The sequence below is a fragment of the Puma concolor genome, chromosome D2 (genome assembly GCF_028749965.1).
Source record: "Puma concolor isolate L17-30 chromosome D2, mPumCon1.1.hap2, whole genome shotgun sequence".
Taxonomy (NCBI): Eukaryota; Metazoa; Chordata; class Mammalia; order Carnivora; family Felidae; genus Puma; species Puma concolor.
The window spans coordinates 69221387-69241632 of NC_141677.1; the positions used below are offsets into that span (position 1 = coordinate 69221387).

The window sequence follows — 20246 nt, forward strand, 5'->3', positions numbered from 1 at the left end:
AAGAGGGGGCGCCTGGGTGGCGCAGTCGGTTAAGCGTCCGACTTCAGCCAGGTCACGATCTCGCGGTCCGTGAGTTCGAGCCCCGCGTCAGGCTCTGGGCTGATGGCTCGGAGCCTGTTTCCGATTCTGTGTCTCCCTCTCTCTCTGCCCCTCCCCCGTTCATGCTCTGTCTCTCTCTGTCCCAAAAATAAATAAAAAACGTTGGAAAAAAAAAAATTTAAAAAAAAAAAAAAAATATGTAAAGAGGAAAGTAAAAGTCCCCATCTTCACCAGTCAAATCCCCCTCCTCAGACGTGCATTATTAATATTTTGGTTCAAATACTTCCAGACTTTTCCCTAGGTTTATACTGCACAGATATATATGTATACACATGCATCTATTTACAAACCAAATATTACTGTACATACTGGTCTGTAACTTGATCTATTTCTGTTCAACAATCAATCACAGGGGTGCCTGGGTGGCTCAGTCAGTTAAGCAATTGGTTCTTGATCCCAGCTCAGGTCATGATCTCATGGTTTGTGGGATTGAGCCCTGTGTGGGGCCTTGAGCTGACAGAGCAGAGTTTGCATGGGATTCTCCCTCTCCCTCTCTCTACCCCTCCCCATCTTGCACATGCACACGTGTGGGCTCTCTCTCAAAATAAATAAACCTAAAAAATCTATTATATACATCACTTTAGGTCCATACATATAAAATATGACTCTTTATACCAACTCCATAGTGCTCCTTCATATATCTAGGTGGCAATTAACACAACCTACTGATGGAAATTTGGTCAGTTCTGATGTTTTTCTGTTATCAAACGTGCTGCAACTGACAGGCATACTTATGAATCTATGTTATTGCTTCTGTAGGAGAGAGTCCTGAAAGTCGAATTGCTGGGTCAAAAAGTACACATGTGGGGGTGCCTGGGTGGCGCAGTCGGTTAAGCGTCCGACTTCAGCCAGGTCACGATCTCGCGTGTCCGTGAGTTCGAGCCCCGCGTCAGGCTCTGGGCTAATGGCTCGGAGCCTGGAGCCTGTTTCCGATTCTGTGTCTCCCTCTCTCTCTGCCCCTCCCCCGTTCATGCTCTGTCTCTCTCTGTCCCAAAAATAAATAAAAAAACGTTGAAAAAAATTAAAAAAAAAAAAGTACACATGTGGAAAGTACACACATTAGGTTCTAACAAATCACCTACTTCGCAGAGGTGTGCCATTTGCACTTGAACTTGCAGTCGATAATATCACGTGCTTACACATATCCTTATAAGCACCGGGTTCCATTAATTTTTCAGTCTTTGTATTTCCTTGACAACAGTAAAGTTGAACATCTTCTTATGTTTATTGGCCATCTGCCTTTCTTCTGTGAATTCTTTGTTTATATTCCTTGCCTATTTTTCTATTTGGATGTTTGAGCTGTTCTTCCCGGTAGGCATTTTTTTGTACATTAAGTGTCTGTTGGCAGAAAGAAAGGACATTGTGTTTTGCAGCTCAGTTAAATGTCTTGAATATCTTACCCAGGTCTACTATTTGGCTTTAAACTTTATGCTGTTTTTCATCATGTAGGAGTTTTAAATGTTTCAGTATTCAAATGTGTATTTTTTTTTTTTTCTGGTTTCTGGGTTTCCTGTCTTGCTTAAGAAGTCATCCTATCCTGATGTTACATAATTGGTCTCCTTTGTTATCTTATCATCTTTTTAAGGCTTCATTTATTTATATTCATATTGTTAATATTTTAGGAATTTCTATTTGGAGTAGATGAGGAATGTATGTTGATGATGTGTCTCTGAGGTTTTTCTTCTCTCATCACTTTGAATGCATTCAGGGACCCATAATTTTTTTGAGCCAAAAAGGCCTGTGTGCTGTGTGTTCCTATAAATGTACTCATTTCGAAGAACAACTCCACAACTTGTTAATACAAATGTTAATATTGGTTATTTCTGTGTGATGGGATTAAAGATGCTTTTAATTGTTCGGTCTTGTCATATGTATTTTCTTGTTTTGTTTTGTTTTTTACATTTTTTTTTTTTGTAAGTAGGCTCCACACCCAATGTGGGGCTTGAACTTAAGACCCTGAGATCGAGAGTCACATGCTTTACCAACTGAGCCAGCCAGGCGCCCCTCATTTCCTCTACACCTAGCATAGAACCTGATCAGCGGTAAAAGTGTGGGGCTTAATTGGTTAAATTTCTCCACCGGCCCCCAGTATTCATGTGGACCTAAAGACAACAGCTTGGCTCATTGAAAAGGACATTTTCTCTAGTCAGAAATTTTATTTCCTGCCCCCCCCCTCCTTTCTCCCACAGCGGGTATGCCACACATGTTGAGAACGTGAATAAAGGCAAAACAAATTTGCATTCCAGGCTAAGTCACCAATAAACATGTTTATTAGTACCGTTCCTAAATAGTCAGTGTTCGAGAATGATTTGAGACCAAGGGGTTTACTCCCCACTATCCCAATTGTTAATTTGGATAGGGTTTCATACCTTTTCGGGAGCTTCTCTGTTCCTGTTATTTGATTTGATCCTGGGCTCCAAACACTGGTATGCAGAGAACAGGTATGACTGTGCCCTCCAGAGCACTCCTGGATTATATACGTCTTTCCCAATGTCTGAACGTTCAGAATACCAAAGAGTTTTCCTTTTAAGCACCGATACTTTATTAACTTAAAACGTTTGGAAGGAGATTTTCCTAAAATAATCATCTATAGAGCCCTGCTTTGCTAAGTCCTTGAAAGTATCCTTTATCACACTCGGCTGCTAGGCACCACGGCCCTTAGAGCTACTGACACATGTAAATGTGTTTGCCATAGTACTAAATGGCTTGTGTGGTTTTTAAAGATCTAGTTTCTGCCCTATGGTATTTCTTTTCCCTTCCTTGCTCTCTTGGTTGCCTTCAGTGTTTTTGTCAGTCATCAGTATGTCTATCTCTAACAGACCAACCCCTGCTAATCAATTGTTTGTCATCTATGGTATGCCAGGAAGCCAGAAAACCAAGCCACATTCTCATTATACGTAAACTAAAGAAACCCAGCCTCCAGGAGAAGATCTTCAAGGGCTTTTCTCCACGTAAAGAACATGAGATAGACTGACAGTTAGAGTAATTTCTTTTGATTACCCAGAACTGTTTGGGGATTTTTCTTCCTGGTTGGCACATTGCTAAAAGCATTGGTTGCACTTTACAGATTAGGAAACGAATGCCAATGAGACAAGGTGACTCAGTCAAGGTCACATGGTAGCTGAGTGGCAGAAAAAGTCCTAAAACCTGAGGGAGCTTCCTCACCTCCATGGCCCTGTCAGGTTCAGCCTTGTACTTGTACTTTTTTTTTTTTTTTTTTTTGTAAAGGAAAAAAATTTTTTTAAGTTTATTTTCAGAGAGTAGAGAGAGAGAGACAGAGCACATGAGTGGGGGAAGGGCAAAGAGAGCGAGGGAGAGAGAGAATCCCAAACAGGCTCTGCACTGCTTGTGCAGAGCCCAGTGTGGGGCTTGAACCCACAAACCGTGAGATCATGACCTGAGCCGAGGTCAAGGGCCAGCCGCTTAATCAACTGAGCCACCCAGGGGTCCCTTGTACGTGCTTTCTTTGATGAGCCAAGTGGCAGGAGCCTGGTTGGGGCAGACCTCACCATTGCCTCTTCTGTGTTTCTTGCCAGGAGTGTGGGCCCACTGCAGACCTCTGTTTCTCTGGGAGATTTAACCAAACCCACTACCCACCTGGACCCCTTTTGCTAATATAGAGCCTGGTAAATTGCTGTGTTTACATCCAGAGGGCTAGTTTATTGCTGCTCAGCACTGGAGAGGATTGTTCAATCTTATCTTCTCTGGATAGTGATGTACTGAGGGCTGCTCAGTTCTGACCTAGATTGCAAATTGGCCGCAAAACACCTAGTCCTGAGTACACATGCACACACGCACACCCATACACACACTTCTCAGGGAAATTAAGCCAACTGCAACTCACTGACACATCCTTTCCTCAACAGGCCGACTCCTTCCCAGAAGGCTGTGAGCTGGGCCAAGGCAAACTGGCAGAGCAGCAAGGTCCCGGGGCGCCGTGTTTATTGAGCCAGGACCATTTCCCGGAGCTGGATGCTTGCCTCCTGTCCCATATGCCTCAATCTCCTATCTTTCGTGCAAGGAGAAGGCTGGCTGAGAGGACCCAGAGGAGAGAGAGAGTGGGCATCGGGCTGCGGTACAAAGAATAAAGGTCAGCTTTCAAACCACTACATGTTTCAAACCCTGAGTTCAGAGAACAAAGACCCTGTAAAATGGTGGAACTGGAGTCTTTCTCTGTTAGAAATTCCACAGTGGTTGCTTTGGTTGGTGGAGGTCTAATGAACTGCTCCAGCCCCCATGGCTCTGAATCTGCCCACTGTCCTCGTCAGAAGCCTTTGATGGCTCCCAACAGTCTGGCCCCATAATGTCCAAACTATCATTCAAGACCTTTTATGGATTGGCCACGGTTTTACCACCCTCTCAGCCCAGAATCACCCTCTTTCTGCTCTCAGCCTTCGCAGTCTTATCTGTACCCCTCCTAATACACTTATCACTTCCCACTGCATGCTATACTTATTTTTATGGGTCTTATCATCCCTACTGGTCTAGTCTATGGGCTCCTTAAGGGCAGGGTCTATGCTTATCTTTGTACCCGGAGTCCTTAAAACAGTACAGGATGTCATGGGGTGTTCAATAAAATTTGTTGAATTAAACCAGGAACTCTCCTACAGGGCTGAGTTCACTCTGAGAGAAACAGGACATCCAGTGTCTCATCCACTGTCCCATGAGCAGGAAGGACACCTCCAACCCAGCCTGCATAGAGAGCATTTGAGATAGAAACCTCAAGGGCCTGTGGCCCAGCCCTTGCATTTCAGAGGTAGGGAGACTCAGACCCAAGCACTGGGTTAAGAACAGTGGATGTTTTCATTTCATTTACAGCTGAGAGAGCTGAAGGATCTCCCAGCGGAAGCTGCTTTCCTAAAGTCAGACAGGTAGAAGGTGGTAGAGCTGGGATTTAAACCTGGGAATGCCTGACTCCACCCCCATTTTCTGTTGTGAAGGCCCCTCTCCCCCCAGCCCCTGAAAATTCAGCTTTCCTGCTGTTTCCCAGAAAAGGGCTCTGGCTAGCCAAGGCCAGGGAGGGTTCAGACACTGAGGCAGGCAGCATTTGGCTCCAGTCCAGCCTGAGCTCCGTGGCTGGAGAAGCTATTTATGAATTCTGCCCGTCCCAGGTCTGGCAGCACAGCTACCTCAGCTGGGTCTTTTCCAGAAGACCCGTCAGGCAGGTAGCAGAACATCACACAGAGCCTTTGTCTACAGGACACAGTGTTTTCCCCTGAGAAGTTTGTGTTGGCCCCGCTGGTGGGGGCAAGGGAAGTAGAGGCCTCCAGCCTTCTGCCCGCAGGGCACTGCTCCAAGGGGGCAAAGCTTGTGGCTCCCGAGAGTGAAAAGGTCAGAGGGAAGGAAAGGGAACTTGAGAGGAACCCAAGTAGAAACTCAGGAGAGGAACAGTCCGGGTGGTACTCAGGACAGTGGATTAGGAACTGCACAAGAGTAAATCGGGTTTTACATTGCCAGGCCGCAGAGGGCAGGGGAAACAGTTCAGGCTAATAGGTCACTGGGGGCCAAATCCTGCCCCTTGCTGCTTGTGAGGTCTCAGGCAATTTTTTGATCTTTCCGAGCCTCAATTTCCTTATCTGTTGTGTGACGGAATTATAAAAATATCTTGCTGGGTGTGGTGAGGACCAGACACCTGGGAGGGTGCCAGGCACAGTAGTCACTCAACAAATGGTGGGGTCTTTATGAAATTTTGTAAACATTCCCTCAGTTTCCAGATTTAGGAGCTAATAAAGGCCGGGGCTGCAGAGAACACCCGGGCAATGGTGTCAGATGACTGTTGACTGAGAAAAGGAAACGAAATCACCATGAATAGACCCACATTTAGAGGAACTCTGTCCCAGAAACAGTTGGGGGGAAGACGATCTGCTTCTAATCAGGGAGCAGCCAAAGGAAGAACTGTGGAATTTAGAGTTGTTGACCCATAAATGTTTTAAAGTCAGCATGTGTATGTGTGCGTGGGGTGTATGTGTATGTGTGATATTTGTATGTATTGTGTGGTCTGTACATGTGTGTGGTACACTGCGTGCAGTGTGTGGTGTGTATGTGTGTGATATGTGTATATGTGTGTGATGTATATATATGTTGTATGGTGTGTGTATGTGTGTGGTAAGTGGATGTGTTGTATGATACGTGGATGTGCTGTGTGGTGTGTGTGTGTGTGGGGGTGTATGTGTGTGGTTTATTGTGGGCGGTATGTGTATCATCTCTCACAGTAAGATTTCGTCTTCTTCCTGGAGGCCTTGTAGTTCACCTTCACGAATGCTGAATAGCAAAGGAAGGAAAGAAACTTATTACATAAACGCTTGGTCCCTTAGCCTACGCTTTTTGTTTAACTTTCCCAAAGGCTCCCAGGCCAGGAACATGAGGCTCAGAAGGGCCACTTGTCTAAGCTCAAACCATCTGGTTTGTGGCAGAGGCCAACCCTGGAGCCCATCTGCCTGAGAATAATGGTAGGTTCTGTTGACCTGACTCCTGAAAGAAGCACCCCTCAAATGCAAATGGAGCCAGGGTTTTGTTCTTGGGTCTGATCTTCAGGCAGCTTTCTTGTGGCATGTCACCTAAATACCTGAGCTCTGCTCTGGCTCCAAGGCCCGCCACTTCCTGCGCAGCACTTCACCACCTTGGGTTTATTTTTGTCAGCTCTTCCTCTGAGCCGATCCTCACCCCGGTGAAGCAGGCTCAATGAGAACAGAAACAGCTTGGGGTGCTGGGTCTGGCCCCTGGGCTGGGGCAGAAACAGCAATCCTGCCTCAGCCCGTCGGGCCAGAGTGTTCCTGAGACAGCTGGAGGGTTATTCTGCACGTTCTGCCTGGAATCCAGCGTGGCTGGGTCCCCGGAGAGTTCCAGCTTCCTGCCATTCCCGGAGGCCCCTACAAACTGCCACAGTTTCCCTCCTCAGCATGGCCTCAGCAAAGTCAGGCTTCAGCTGCAGGCACTGAAGGCTGCTTGTTGTAGTTTATTGTCCTGAGCAAGTCCCTGCAGACCCAGCGAATGACAGGCAGGCATCTGCTGGGCTAAACCAGGAAGTGAGACTCCCACTGATAGCTTCAGACATGCTCTTGTACAGAAAACCAAAATGGTACTAGTTTCTTTATTCCTTCACCAAAGAATCTATTGTCAAGCACCTACTAAGTGTCTGATGCAGAGGCGGGTTTTTTGTCCTTCTGGAACCTACAGTCCAGTGGGGAGCCATTGTGAAAAGAAAGAGCTGAGCCTGGGAGAGGGCCATAAGACCAGAGGAGCATATCCTGGGAATGGTATCTTGTGACCCCCTTGGATACTAGGGCACACACACTGTCCGGTGGTGTCTGGGGAAAGCCCTTCCATGGAACAAGTTCCAACTCATCTCTGGCTTTGTTGCCTGCAGCTCTGGGCCACTGCTTTTTATGACATCTTCCCTGTGTTATGCCTGCAAAATTTTTATAGAGCTTCCTGTACCTGGGATGCAGAAAGCACATGTAGCCTTAATACTTCCCCAGGGATTGTGCAAGAGCTCAAGACCTTCACAGGTAGTACTTAATGTGCTCCCAGGCCTCTAGTATTCCCTGGGAAAGCTTGCTGTCAGGGCGGTTACTGACTCCAACACCTTTGAAAGTGAGCTAGAGCCAGCACTTTTTTTCTCTGAGATAGGGGATTCTCCCAGAGGGTAATAATGCCTGTGGGAATGACTTTGGTCCTTTGAAGAGAGGCATTTGCTCTTAAGGTCACGTGGTCATGCTTAGTAAAATCTTACTGGCTTCAAAGAGGCTGTGTAATTTGCAAAAAAAAAAAAAAAAAACCCAGCCCCATTGCCAGAAGTATTGAGGCACCGGTGAAGACGTGAAGGTTATATTGGAAAATTCTCAGGGAGAGGGTGTTGCACAAAGAAGTATAGGCTTTAATACATACCTGAAGAGGAAGAGAAGGAAGAACTTTTCCACCAGCAGGAAGCCCCAAGAGCATCCAATAGAAGCTGTGCAATTATGTAAACTTCTTTAGTCAATTGGCTTCTTCAAAATAAAGAAGTATGGTAATCCTTATCTACATACAGTATAGAGCTTCTCAGAGGCCCAGAATATTGTCATATTTCTTTTTTTGTGAATTTTTAAGCTGCAAATCTGATGGCCTTAATTTCCTTTTTTTAAAAATTGTTTTTAATGTTTATTTGTTTTTGAGACAGAGACAGACAGAGCATGAACAGGGGAGGGGCAGAGAGAGAGGGAGACACAGAATCTGAAACGGGCTCCAGGCTCTGAGCGGTCAGTGCAGAGCCCAACGCAGGGCTTGAACTCACGAACCGTGAGATCATGACCTGAGCCGAAGCCGGATTCTCAACTGACTGAGCCACCCAGGCGCCCCCTTAATTTCCTTTTTTTGACACTGCAAATTCTGTAAAAGAAATCATATCCATATACTTTGTTGCAAAATGTGAATTATTGACACTGAACTAACTGTGTACTGTTTGGACAGGGTCCCTTAAATTTTCTGACATTTTTTTTGTATGGGTGTTTTTTTTTTTTTAAGTTCTTATGAGAAAGGGAAGGGAGGGTAAATAAACCACTGGGTGTCTGGGTATAATTTGAAGCTTCCTCCATCTAGATTAGCAATCTTCTCTTGATTATTCTGTTATATATAGCGGTGCTGTGAGAAGGGGGAAAGTATTTTTCAAAATATTGGAGTTTTGCATTGCTTTTTTGGTAATAAATAATCAAGGCTACAAAAATTTTTTCTAAATAGAAAAGAGAAATTTTATAAGAAGACGGTATTAACCTAATCATCATGTAAGCACTCTGGATGAAGGAGTCTATAAAATTTTGTTTTATGATAACTTCTTCTCTTAGAGTCTTCATTCATGAAGGGGGATGGGAGTAGGGAGGTGAGGGCAGAAAGAAGGGTTTCTCTTAAAATACATTAGTTGTGTTTTTTTTAAAATAGTGTAACTTGCTTAAATTCCTTATATGACATTAACATTTGTTAGCTAGTGTTTGTATTGAATAGGGTCTATGACTGACACAACTTTGCAGTGTTGGTTCCATTCTGTTCTAGTGCCTAGACATTTACCTTATCTCTTCAAAGGAGTCTTGTCTTTAAAAAATTGAGGTATGGTTGATGTGTAATGTTACCTTAGTTTCAGGGGTACAACATAATGATCTAACAGTTCTATATGCTATGCTGTGCTCATCATGAGTGTAGCTACTGCCTGTCACCATATACCGCTATTACGATACCATTGACTATATTCCCTGTGCTATACCTCTCATCCCTGTGACTTCTTCATTCCATAACTGGAAGCTTGTATGTCCCACTTCCAAAGGATTCTCAAGAGACGATGGCTTACTGGCATAGCAGGTACTGTCTAGTTTCCTGGATAAAAATATGCAAAATCATAGAAAAACACTACGTGCAGGATCTTAGGCCATCAGCCAAACCAGAGATCATAGTGGTTAGATCACAGCCCAGAAAGAATCTGGGAGGCCTTTTGTGTTCTACACTTTCAGAGCAGTCAGAAGACCTATGGTCACACAGCCACACAATCCAGTAATAGAACAAGGATTGAAATTCAGGCCTCTTGCCTTCTAGCTCAGGTCCCATTCTACTATATAAGTACTTTCTTATGTAAAAAGAGTGCCATGGTCAGGTAAGTTCAGTAAACATTGGGCTAAAGAGAATTAAATAGACTAATTTATGATAGGATTTCTCAGAGCCTTTAAAACACCATTTTTTATAGCGATCCTCCAAGAGGGGAGATGATAAGTAGTTTTCCCCAGTTAAGTTTATCCTAGAACCCTTCTGTGATAGAACATCTGCAGAGCATATTTTGAGAGACACTATGTACTGCTTTGTCTCTTAGATAAGTTTGAAGTTTTTTAAAAGATAAATTCATGGTTATTGGAGCTATGACTTTCAGAAATGTTAGGAGGTTCAGTTTATAACTCTGGCCCATAGAGGTCAACATAATGGAAGGTAGCTACCATACCTGACTAGAATGACTACTGGGATGTCCCAAGATGACATTCTGTCTCTTTTTAGGACTATTGCTATCCTAAAAACTAATTTTGTTTCCCTTTGCTTCCCTGTTGTGGTTGCTTTGAAGGTGCTTTGATTCTGTACCTGGATTGACATATAGAGGAAAGTTGGCACTTCTTGGTGGAATACCACTCTGTATTCCACAGAGTGGAATAATAATTCTGTACATAATAATATACTGTATTCCAGAAGTTCTTGATCTTCTCTGGGACATGACTGTTTCAGGGGTCTCTTAAAAAAGTTATAGACCCCCTGGGCTGAAAATGCATATTCATAATAAAATTTTAGGGTGGACTTCTTATACCCTTTGAAGCTCATCAGTAAATCACTGACCTAGATTCATTGCTCTCAAAAAGAACTTTATAAAACAAAATGCACACACACATACACAACACAAGAAATGGTAGTGGTAAGACTTTAGGTTGCCCCTCAGGAGTAATTTTTTTTCTTTCTTTTGAATTCTTGGTTCTTGATGCCTTGATATCTACTATTTCCTGTTTCGATGCTGACTTTGTCAATCGTGCCATAGGGCTGCCAATCATGTTGCTTTAAATGCAGGGTTTGGGGATTTCCTGGAACTGCTTTAAAAGGTCAGTCCTTGTTTTTCTTTCTGGAAACTGCCCTTTTTGGAAAGAGACAGAGAGAGACAGAGAGAGGGAGGAAAGCAAAGACTGAAGGGCAAGACATATGCAGAGAAGAACCATACGGAATAAAGGAAGGCAGCTGCGTATTGTAGGAAGAGGTACTACGACTGGCTATAACTTGCCTGGAGACAGACCTCTTCCCCTCTCTAGGCTTCAGTTTTTACATTACTATGCAAACAAGTGGACCCAGCGAGGCCATCTCCCGGGACTTTCTTCTGCTTCTGACCTTCCATGAAGCTAACTTCATTTTTTTTTAAAAAAATTTTTTTTTCAACGTTTTTATTTATGGGACAGACAGAGACAGAGCATGAACGGGGGAGGAGCAGAGACAGAGGGAGACATAGAATCGGAAACAGGCTCCAGGCTCCGAGCCATCAGCCCAGAGCCTGACGCGGGGCTCAAACTCCCGGACCGCGAGATCGTGACCTGGCTGAAGTCGGACGCTTAACCAACTGCGCCACCCAGGCGCCCCGCTAACTTCATTTTTAATATAAACATCTAATAATACAAAACAATATCTCCCTTGGCTTGCTCCTCACCTCTTCTTATTTTCCACTACTTTTATTTTGTTTTGCCCAAGATAGAGGTTTGATTGCTTCCTTTCCTTAACTTCCTTTTCTATGTGTGTCTCCATCTACCCAGCACTGGCCTCTTGGGCCACCCTCCACTCCTTTCCCTGCAGATCAGGTTCTCTTAATCACAATCCATGATCATTCATTCCTTTTGTGTGTGTGTGGTTTTTTTTTTTTTTTTTTTTTCCCAGTACAAAGAATCTCTCATTTCCACACCAGGCCCCCTGGGCTCTACTGCCTCTTAGGAGTTGAGCAGAAACTATTGCAGCACAGACAGGATGGGGGCATATAGGCATCTTCTGTGAGCTCAGTGCTCACTGGAGAGAAGAGGATGAACTCTGAGAAGTGTGCAGCCTAGGATCCTGTGTTCCAGAAGAATGCAAATAAAGCCCCTGGCGACACAATTCAGAAGCGCTTCTCTTCTCTGACTCAACATAATTAATTCGATGGAGGGTGTGACAGTTGTAGGAAGTACTGGAAAAGCATCTGCTTGCATGGTCTTGTGATTGCAAAATTCTGAGGAGCTGAAGTTTTTATAGGCTTAAAACTCAGGCCAGGTATGGGAGACGTGTTGAAAATATATGGGCTTTTGGGGAAAAGATGATCTATTGGAGTTCCTGAATCTGAATTTAGTTTGTTTCTACATCCTAAGATAGCAGGAGTGATTTGGTGGTGGAAACAAAGATAAATGCACCAAGAAAACCTCTCGAAACTTGAAATGGGGAAGTAAAACCATATCAGCTTTTCTTGGTACTATTTAAAAATATTGCATCTACTTCTTTGTGGCATGCTGCCCATTAGTCTATGTTTTTTAGTCTAGGAAAGATATTCTTAAAAATGCCCCCATCAACAGCTTCTAAATATCATTCTAAGCCTCCCTCCCACCACTCCCCCTCCTCTCTCACTTCCAGGACCTTAAATGCACTCCACAGATAGCAGGAAGCTCTGGGGACCAAAATTGGCTCAGATATTTAACTTTTATTCAAGAGACTCAAAGTTGAGTGGCAGAAAGAATCCAGTCAAGGCCTAGGTACCAGAAGGTCTGGGCTCTCCTGTCAATGTTGCCCAGCCCACGCAAGGGACACTGAGACCTCATTGGTACTCTGGCTCTACTACTGACTAGCTGTGTGGCTTTGGGCAACTCACTAAACTTCTCTGGGTCTCTGTTTCTCTGTTTGCAAAATGAAAGGTTTGGACTAGGGATCCCCCGCATTTCCTTTATCGTGAAAGTCCTATGATTACCAGTTACCGGCTCAAGCCCCATTTTCCTCATATTTAAAGCCAGGAGAGTAATAGCTGCTTGTCCACGTCACAGGGAGGGGGCAAAAGTATATGTGAAAGTGCTCACAGAGGCCTAAAACACAACACAGATGTCGGTTATCATCATTATCAGAATTCTTCATGCAACTCTCCCCTCAGAGTGTGTTCCGTGTCTTCTATCATTTCTGCTAAAGAGCAGTTCAGTGCCTTATAGGAATTCTTAAAATTCAGTCCTTGGTTTGACGAACTAGGAGGCAGAGGTCAGCTCAGGTAGATGTTGTTGCAAATGGCAGTGGTATCTGAAAATTCTTCTTCAGGAAGTGGGCTAAGTCTTCCCTCTGTCCCCAGAGAGAGACTGACTCTTTTTGATCTTGTTCAAGGGCGGGAACAGTGCTTACTGACAGACTCGTGTCCTCAAATGGGGCTTTGCCCAAAGAATGAAAAGGCCTTGGAAGTTCCAAGGACAATAATAGTAATTTGAGGTGCTTATCTTTTGCCTAACATCTATGTATTTCCAAGTCATTTACTCACAATAACTCATTAGTGCTTCCAACAAGACGTGAGCCTTCAGTCTTGTCTTTGTGAAGGTAGGAGGTGACGTTATCTGAGCTTTGCATTTAGAGAGAGCCCCTGGGGCGAGAGCGACAGTTCCTCTATCCACACCTGGTGATGAATTCTTCCCTGTCACCAGTGGCAAACCCTCACACCCCTGGTCCCCCACTACCAGGACTGCAATGGTGCCATCTCAGTGCCTTGCCCAGTGTCATGGTGTCAAAACTGGAATGACTCCTTAAAGACTCCCTGCAGAGGCCAACTCCTTTTACAGTGCAAGACTGAGGCATTCAATCTACCCAGAGAGAGGAAGTGAAACACCCGAGGCCGCACAGCTAGCTAGAGATACAGTCAATAACCCATCTTAAGAGGCAACACCTAGAAACTGTCCTCCACCCTAACCACCATACACCTTAACAAATTAAACATTCTTTGTGTCCCTCCAGGTATCAATAGTGCTTAAACCTGAGGGTAGGGGGAAGATGAGAGACACTGTGTACGTCTCTCTGATCACACAGCACTGGTTCTGTTGCCACCTCTGACTGGCTGTCTCATTCCAGGCAACAGTGGTGGCCCGTCCTCTCCTAAACTGGAATGGGTCATTTTTTTTTTTTTAATTAAAAAAAAAAATGTTTATTTTTGAAAGAGAGGTAGAGGCAGACAGAGGGAGACACAGAATCTGAAGCAGGCTCCAGGCTCTGAGCTGTCAGTACAGATCCCGATGCGGGGCTCAAACTCGTGAACTGTGAGATCATGATCTGAGCGGAAGTTGGACGCCCAACTGACTGAGCCCCCCAGGTGCCCCTGGAATGGGTCATTCTTAAAGGAAATAGAAGTTGAACTCCCGTGATTCTGGAGAGAATGAGTTAAGATGAAGGGTTTTCCCCTTTTCTCTCGTCCAACAGCTAAATTAACACAAGCCCACAAGCACAGGGCTTTAGGAAACAGAAAGTCAGGTTGTGAGCAATTATAATGTGAAATGAAAGTGTACATTGTGGCCCAGAAGCCTGGGCAGCTCTATGCTTCAGACACTACTTACCCTACGGTAGAATGTAATGCCTTTTGCCAAGAACACAGCTGGGTCAGCTCTGTGCTTTTCACAGAACAGTCACACAATAAATATTTGTGGATTGATTTGATGGACAAAAATTCCTAGCACTTGGATACTTTTCCATTTTTCAGCTTATTCTTCTTTAACGTTTAGCAAAGGTGCACGTCGCCAGTGTTTAATACATCTGGAAGGAATGTTGATGACAGTGGCTGTCGTCTATATTTCCCAAACTGGTTTCTAAGTAACACTGATTAAATTAATTAGTGGGGGAAAAATTAAATAAGTTGGAGAAGTGCTCCTTGGCTTCTTACTCTGGGCTCTCAAGATTCTTAAGGCTCATTAAAAATACTGAGAAGAGTTGGGCCTCCCCCCAAAACCAGCTTTAACTTCGTTAAAACAATTTCTTTCTGGGTTGATATGATTATAGAATAGTCCCTCCCACATATTTCTCATGATATCCATTAAAGTTCCACAAAATTCATGTTCTTTGGAAAATACCTTGCTAACCACTAATTGAACTCGATTTCTGAATTTTACTGGTGAAAAAAGAGGTCCTGAGAGGGGTTGAAGTTCTTATAGGTAGTTAGTAGGGGAACTAGGACTAGAATCCCATTTCTTATTGCTTGGTCCAAACTAGAATCCCATTTCTTATTGCTAGGGCCATTCTCTAGGGTGGGTGCTGGGATGCCAAACATCATAATCTAGGGATGATGGGTAAAAAGGATGTGAACATTTTACTCCACAATGCGTTCTTTTGGGGTAATTTGCTAAAAAGATATAGGTTGTTTTAGATGCTTTTAAAAGTGGGTGATCACATCCTACTCTTTTGTTATCTCATAGATCTTGGGGTGCTTGTTCACTGTGGCCTGGGTATGCGATAGGTGCTTAATAAATATACTAAATGAATCAGTAAATTAAAGAACTCAGCAGAAGCCCAAGGAGGTTGGTGGCAGGGAGGAAGAAGAGTCATGAGCTGAAAAGGAGAAAAGGAAAGATGTGGAGAAAGAGGGGGATGGGTGAAGCAAAGGAGCCAGCAGTTACTGCTCAGTGGAGGACGGATGAACCCTGGCAGAGAAGAGAAACGAGACAGCTGCAGGTGATGGAGAAAATGAAACAAAACAAAACTGAGTGACCGGGAAGCTTTGTTTTTAAAAAGTAAAAGTGACTCATAAGGCTAATTCAGATGCTGGACAAGCGAAGATGCTCTTGCCCAGGAGCGTGGGGCTGAGCACAAAATGCTGAGAACCTTTGTGAACTCAGGTCGAGGAATTTTTATTGCACCAGTACAGTAAACATGAAAGACATCTTCTTAACACCTACAATGGTAACACATGAGCAAGATGTGAACTTGCCTTCAACAAAGTGACAGTTTAATGGGGGAGAAGAGCTAGGACAGGGACTCAGGTAGCACAATGCCAGGCCGAATGTTTCAATGTCCCCAGAGATACAACAAGTCATTAGTGTGAGGAATCAGGAGACAGGATACTCAAATCAAGTCATGAGGCTGAAGAAGGTCTGTGTGGGAGAGCCAAGAGGGATGGATAGGATTGTACCAGGTAGAGGTGGGGGATAAGAGAGGCGTTTCAAGGTGATACCATAAAGAAGCCTCAGGAGGTGGGGAAGCATATGGAACTGCGAGAGGTCAAAGTAGGTTCCAGCCAAAGGGGCGTGTGGCCTGTGAAGGTGTGGAGACATGGCCAGAATGTCTTGAAGCCACGCTCTGGGGCCTTAAATGCCTGGTTGAGGTACTGATGCTCCAGGTGGGCCACGGAAAGCTAACGAAGGTTTTGTTGGTGTTGCCGTTGTTCAGAGAAGTAATACTATTAGAGATGATTCCCAGGCAGGGTGACTGGGCAGATAGAGGTAAGTCAGGTGAAGGAGCTTGCTGGGGGGGGTGGGGTGGGGGGGTGGGGGGGTGGAGGGGGCAGTTTGTGCTGCTGAAAGGCCACATAGACCATTCAGGTGTTGCACATTAGACAATCGTAAAATCTGGCCAGAGATAATGGCTGAGTTCTTTCCTGAGAGCACAAAGACAGCAGAAGGTTCTGGTCATTACCTCCGGGGAGAGGGAAGGAGGAAGAATGAAAGCAAGAGATAAGCCAAAGAGAACGCAGCCAAGGAGGAAAGACTCAGAGACCAGCTGCCTGGGGTGCAAGTTTCAAGAAAGAAGTTATAGCGAAGTTTGAGAACCCCAGCCTTGCAGCGGGAATGCGGGAGTTTGAATCCCAGAGGCCTGACTAGTCATGATTAGCACAGGGACTTCAAAGAGGTTTTGAGTCTGTTTGTTTCCTCATCTGTGACATGGGAATGATTTCTATCTTCAAGGGATAAGAGCTTTCACGGAGATAAAATTCTTACTGTGCACAGTGGGAGCCAAGGAGTGTACAGGACCAGCGGGAGAAGCATCTGTAGAGATTAAGGGTATTCAACCGAGGAGCCTCTGCAAATGGAGGCAGGGCCCTCAGGAAGCCCAACATTCAGGCGAGATTGCTGACTAGCCTGTAAGAGGAAAGGGTGAGCGGGTCAAGACAGCCTCAGCCTAGTCCTCACCCCAAGGCACTGCCTTTTCGCCTACGCTTCCATCTGGCAGCGCCTCCCAACCTCCCGCCTCCAGCTTCCCGCCCGGCTCCCACTCCAGCCTGTCCCAGGAGTCAGGTGCGCATGCGCCCTCCGGCGCCCCAGCCCAGCTTTCCACGTTTCACTTCCCTCTCTTTTCCTCCTCTGCTCCCGCTCCACCGCCGCGATTGGCCAGCGGACCTCCTCGCTTTGACCAATAAACGCCGCTCTCTCGCCCCCGTGTTACTGGGTAGAACAAAACAAAAACAAACAGAGCGAGAGGGGGCAGAGACGCTCCGAGGCGGCGGCAGAGGCTGAGCAGCGGGGTTTGGGCCGGCGGACCGAGGACCTGGGCAAGCGGCGGCAGCGGCCCGAGGGGTCAGTACCAGCGGGGCGGCTCGCACTCCCGGGACGACTGCGTCCTCTCCCTCAGCTCCGTCTCCTCTTGAGGCAGCCGCACGTTGGAAGGGGGAGGGGGCGTGAGGCCGCGGCCGAGTCCCGGCCGGGTGGGCGAGGGTCCGGCCTCCTCTTCGGAGCCCCGCAAGTAGGGCCGCGGCCGCCCCAACGCCCGGGCGGCGGAGGGCGGGCCCCTGTTCCCTCCTTCTGGGCCCGGGCCCGGAGCGCGGTGGCGCGGGCCCGCCCCCTCCTGCATCCCCTCCCGCGTAGCGGGGTGCGCGGGGCGCTCGCCAGCGAGGGACTACTCCTCATCCTCGAGAAGGCCGAGTTTTCATTTTTATTTTGAGGGGAGGGCGTTGGGAGACGTCTTTCTGGCCTGACTGAAATCCTGTGAGGAAGGTTCGCGCCTTCCGCGCCCCCCCCCGGCGTCCCTTGGGGGGCCCCCCTGAAGACGCGGTCCCCCGCTCGGCGATCACCGACCCTGGCCCTCGGCCCGCAACCCGGAGCCCAGGCCCGCCCCGCTGCGGTCCAGCAGCCCCTGGGGCCTGCCTGGACTAGGGCCCGCGGGGTCCCGGCCTGCACCCGCGGCGGGGAGGAGGGCCAGCTGCTGCGGGAGGGGCCGCTGGGAGGCGGACACGTGCCCGCCTCCCCGGCCCTGCGCGGACTTGGGGCAAAGGGGCGCTTTTTTAGTTCAAGTGAAAATCTCCCAGGGAAAACAAAGACAGGAAGGGAGCCCTCTTTCTGTGAAGCGCAGGCCGAGTCTGCTGCATTTGGCAATTCGGTTCTGCAATGTACACGAGAAGGGGTCCCCCGCCCCCCCACTCCTCTGGAGCTTCAAAAACTAACTGCAGAAGTCAGTATGTCCTGTTCGTATGCCTTTGTGAGAACTGGTTATGGAACCAGCAACTGTGCAGGATCTGCAATGAGTAAAATGATCAAAAATGCGGCTTCGTGTGGAAGACAAAAAAAAAAAAAAGTCACCGCCTGTTTTGTATTTTTTCTGCTAAGTTTTACGATTTGGGCATTCTTACTAATGTGAGGCTTTTTAGAAACCTTCATATACTCTTCTAAAAAGGGAGCACTGCAGATGTGTTCTGAGTTTAATTATTCGTATTTGTGCCATTAACCTTCCTTCATTATAGGTTTCTTAAATTCCTTACAATCTCAGCAGGGATCTTTGAATTATATTTTAATTTTTTTTTTTCTGTTGTAGTAATGAGAACGGGAAAATAGTGTCTGGGAGTGCGAAAATACAGGACACTTTGATATTTTCTGCAGTGCTTGCTTTTGCATCATTGTGGTTGAATACTTTTAGCTGATTTTAAGTTGCTAATTAGCTGTGATTGTGGCCCTGGAATGAGTACAAATAATTTTCTGGTTAGCATATGGCCTAAACTTGACTCCAGAAAATGTCAGAGTGGTTTGTGGGGTGTATTTCAGGGAACAGATTTTGGGGGGGGAGGGGGGGGAGGCTTTGTCTTTTAGGGAATGTCTTGGCAATTGAATACTTCTGAGTATATGTTTCTGTAAAACTATTAAAGAAATGAAAATTGTTTAATGCTAGCCTTAGTTTTGCTCAACTTACATGTAGAGTTTTGTTTTTTTATTCCAAATTAATTTTATTGTTTAGTATGAAGGATGTGGCTTTTGGAGTTTTTGCTTTATATTTTTGTTAACTTTGGGGCAAAAATCTTAAGGATTGTTAAGTAAACTGGAAAAAAGCTCCACGAATTGAAGAGAGGAAAAACATGCAATGTATTTTTGTCCTTCTCTAAATTCTTAAAATGTCTGTGTTGCTATCAAGTGTGACTGAGTTCTTGATTGCGTTACTATTGCCTAAAGACACAGACGACACTTTTTTTGGGGTTAGGATTACTTAATAAAAACAAATATGGTAAGTTATAGATGATAGTCATTACCTAATAATTTTCTTTGACTAACTGAATGTCTTCTGTGTAATACTTTAAATAAATATTATTTTTAGTGTTTGGAAAGTAGTATTTAAAGTAGTATCTTTAAATACTGTGTTTTAATAAGCTTCTGTCTGTTAGCCCCAAAGACTTTAATAAGTCTGTGTTTTAATAAGCTTCTGTCTGTTAGCCCCTAAAAAAGAATCTTCTTGTGATATATTAAAATCTTATATTGAACTTGTGCAAGCAGTACTGGATTGAAAAGGTCTGGTTTCTAATTCTGGTTCTTCCATTGAGCAGCTGTCTCTATCTGGACAGATTAACTACCTTCTCTGAATTTGGTTGTGTGCAAAATGGAAACCTCAAAGTTGTTCTGAGAAGTACATGAAATGATGCATGTAAAATTCTCTGTGAATTATAAAAGGCTTTATAAATATTAGTTATAATAATTTCCTTTAGTAGCAAGGTTCTGCAGAAAGTGTCCTGTCAATGATCATACTTGCATCAAGTATGAAAAAGACTTTCTAATGTAATTCTATTTTAAAAAGCTCATACACATATCATAGGACATTTTCACTTTTCTGTATCATGTAACCCATATACTGAAGTGAGATATGACAAATTTTAAGACACGGAGAACACTATATGCTTAGGTTTACAAACTATTTTTGTTCATATATTTATATGTATCTCTATATACATATCTTTAAGGTTCATTTTCCCCCTTAAATCCAGAGTTGTTGGAAATTATGATATTAGAAAGATCATTATGTAGAATCTGTTTATTCTGAATAGAATTAGAGAGTGATCGCCCCATTTTCTTCTGAAGCAATATAGCAGCTTAGTAGCCTAAGGATTATGCCATATTCAGAAGTTTACCATTTTAGCATTAAGGTGTGTTTATTCTTGTTTTACAAAATAATACCCTTTTGAAAACTGGAGCAAAGGGGCTATAAACTTTTGAGATGTTAAAACGATATATTGAGGAATTTAAAAGTCAGGTGAGGGGTGCCTCACTGGCTCAGTTCAGTGCAGCATGCAACTCTTGATCTTAGAATCCTGAGTTTGAGCCCCATGTTGGGGGAAAAGTTCACTTAAAAAAAAGTTGAGTACCAGGAGGCATCGTATATTATTATCTTAAAATGAGATCTTATAGTAGGTTATTTGAGAAAGACTTTCCTTTAATTAGTTTATTAGTCTT

At 44.9% G+C, this 20246-nt stretch overlaps 1 protein-coding gene across 1 annotated transcript in view; it reads left to right on the plus strand.

Annotated features, from left to right (window-relative positions):
• Positions 1 to 16961: 16961 nt before the first annotated feature.
• PDCD4 (programmed cell death 4) overlaps positions 16962 to 20246 on the plus strand; it is a 29926-nt gene continuing 26641 nt past the window's right edge. Inside the window, exon 1 of the mRNA XM_086680853.1 lies at positions 16962 to 17117. The gene's annotated coding sequence lies outside the window, so the exon portion shown is untranslated. The remainder of the gene's footprint in view (positions 17118 to 20246) is intronic.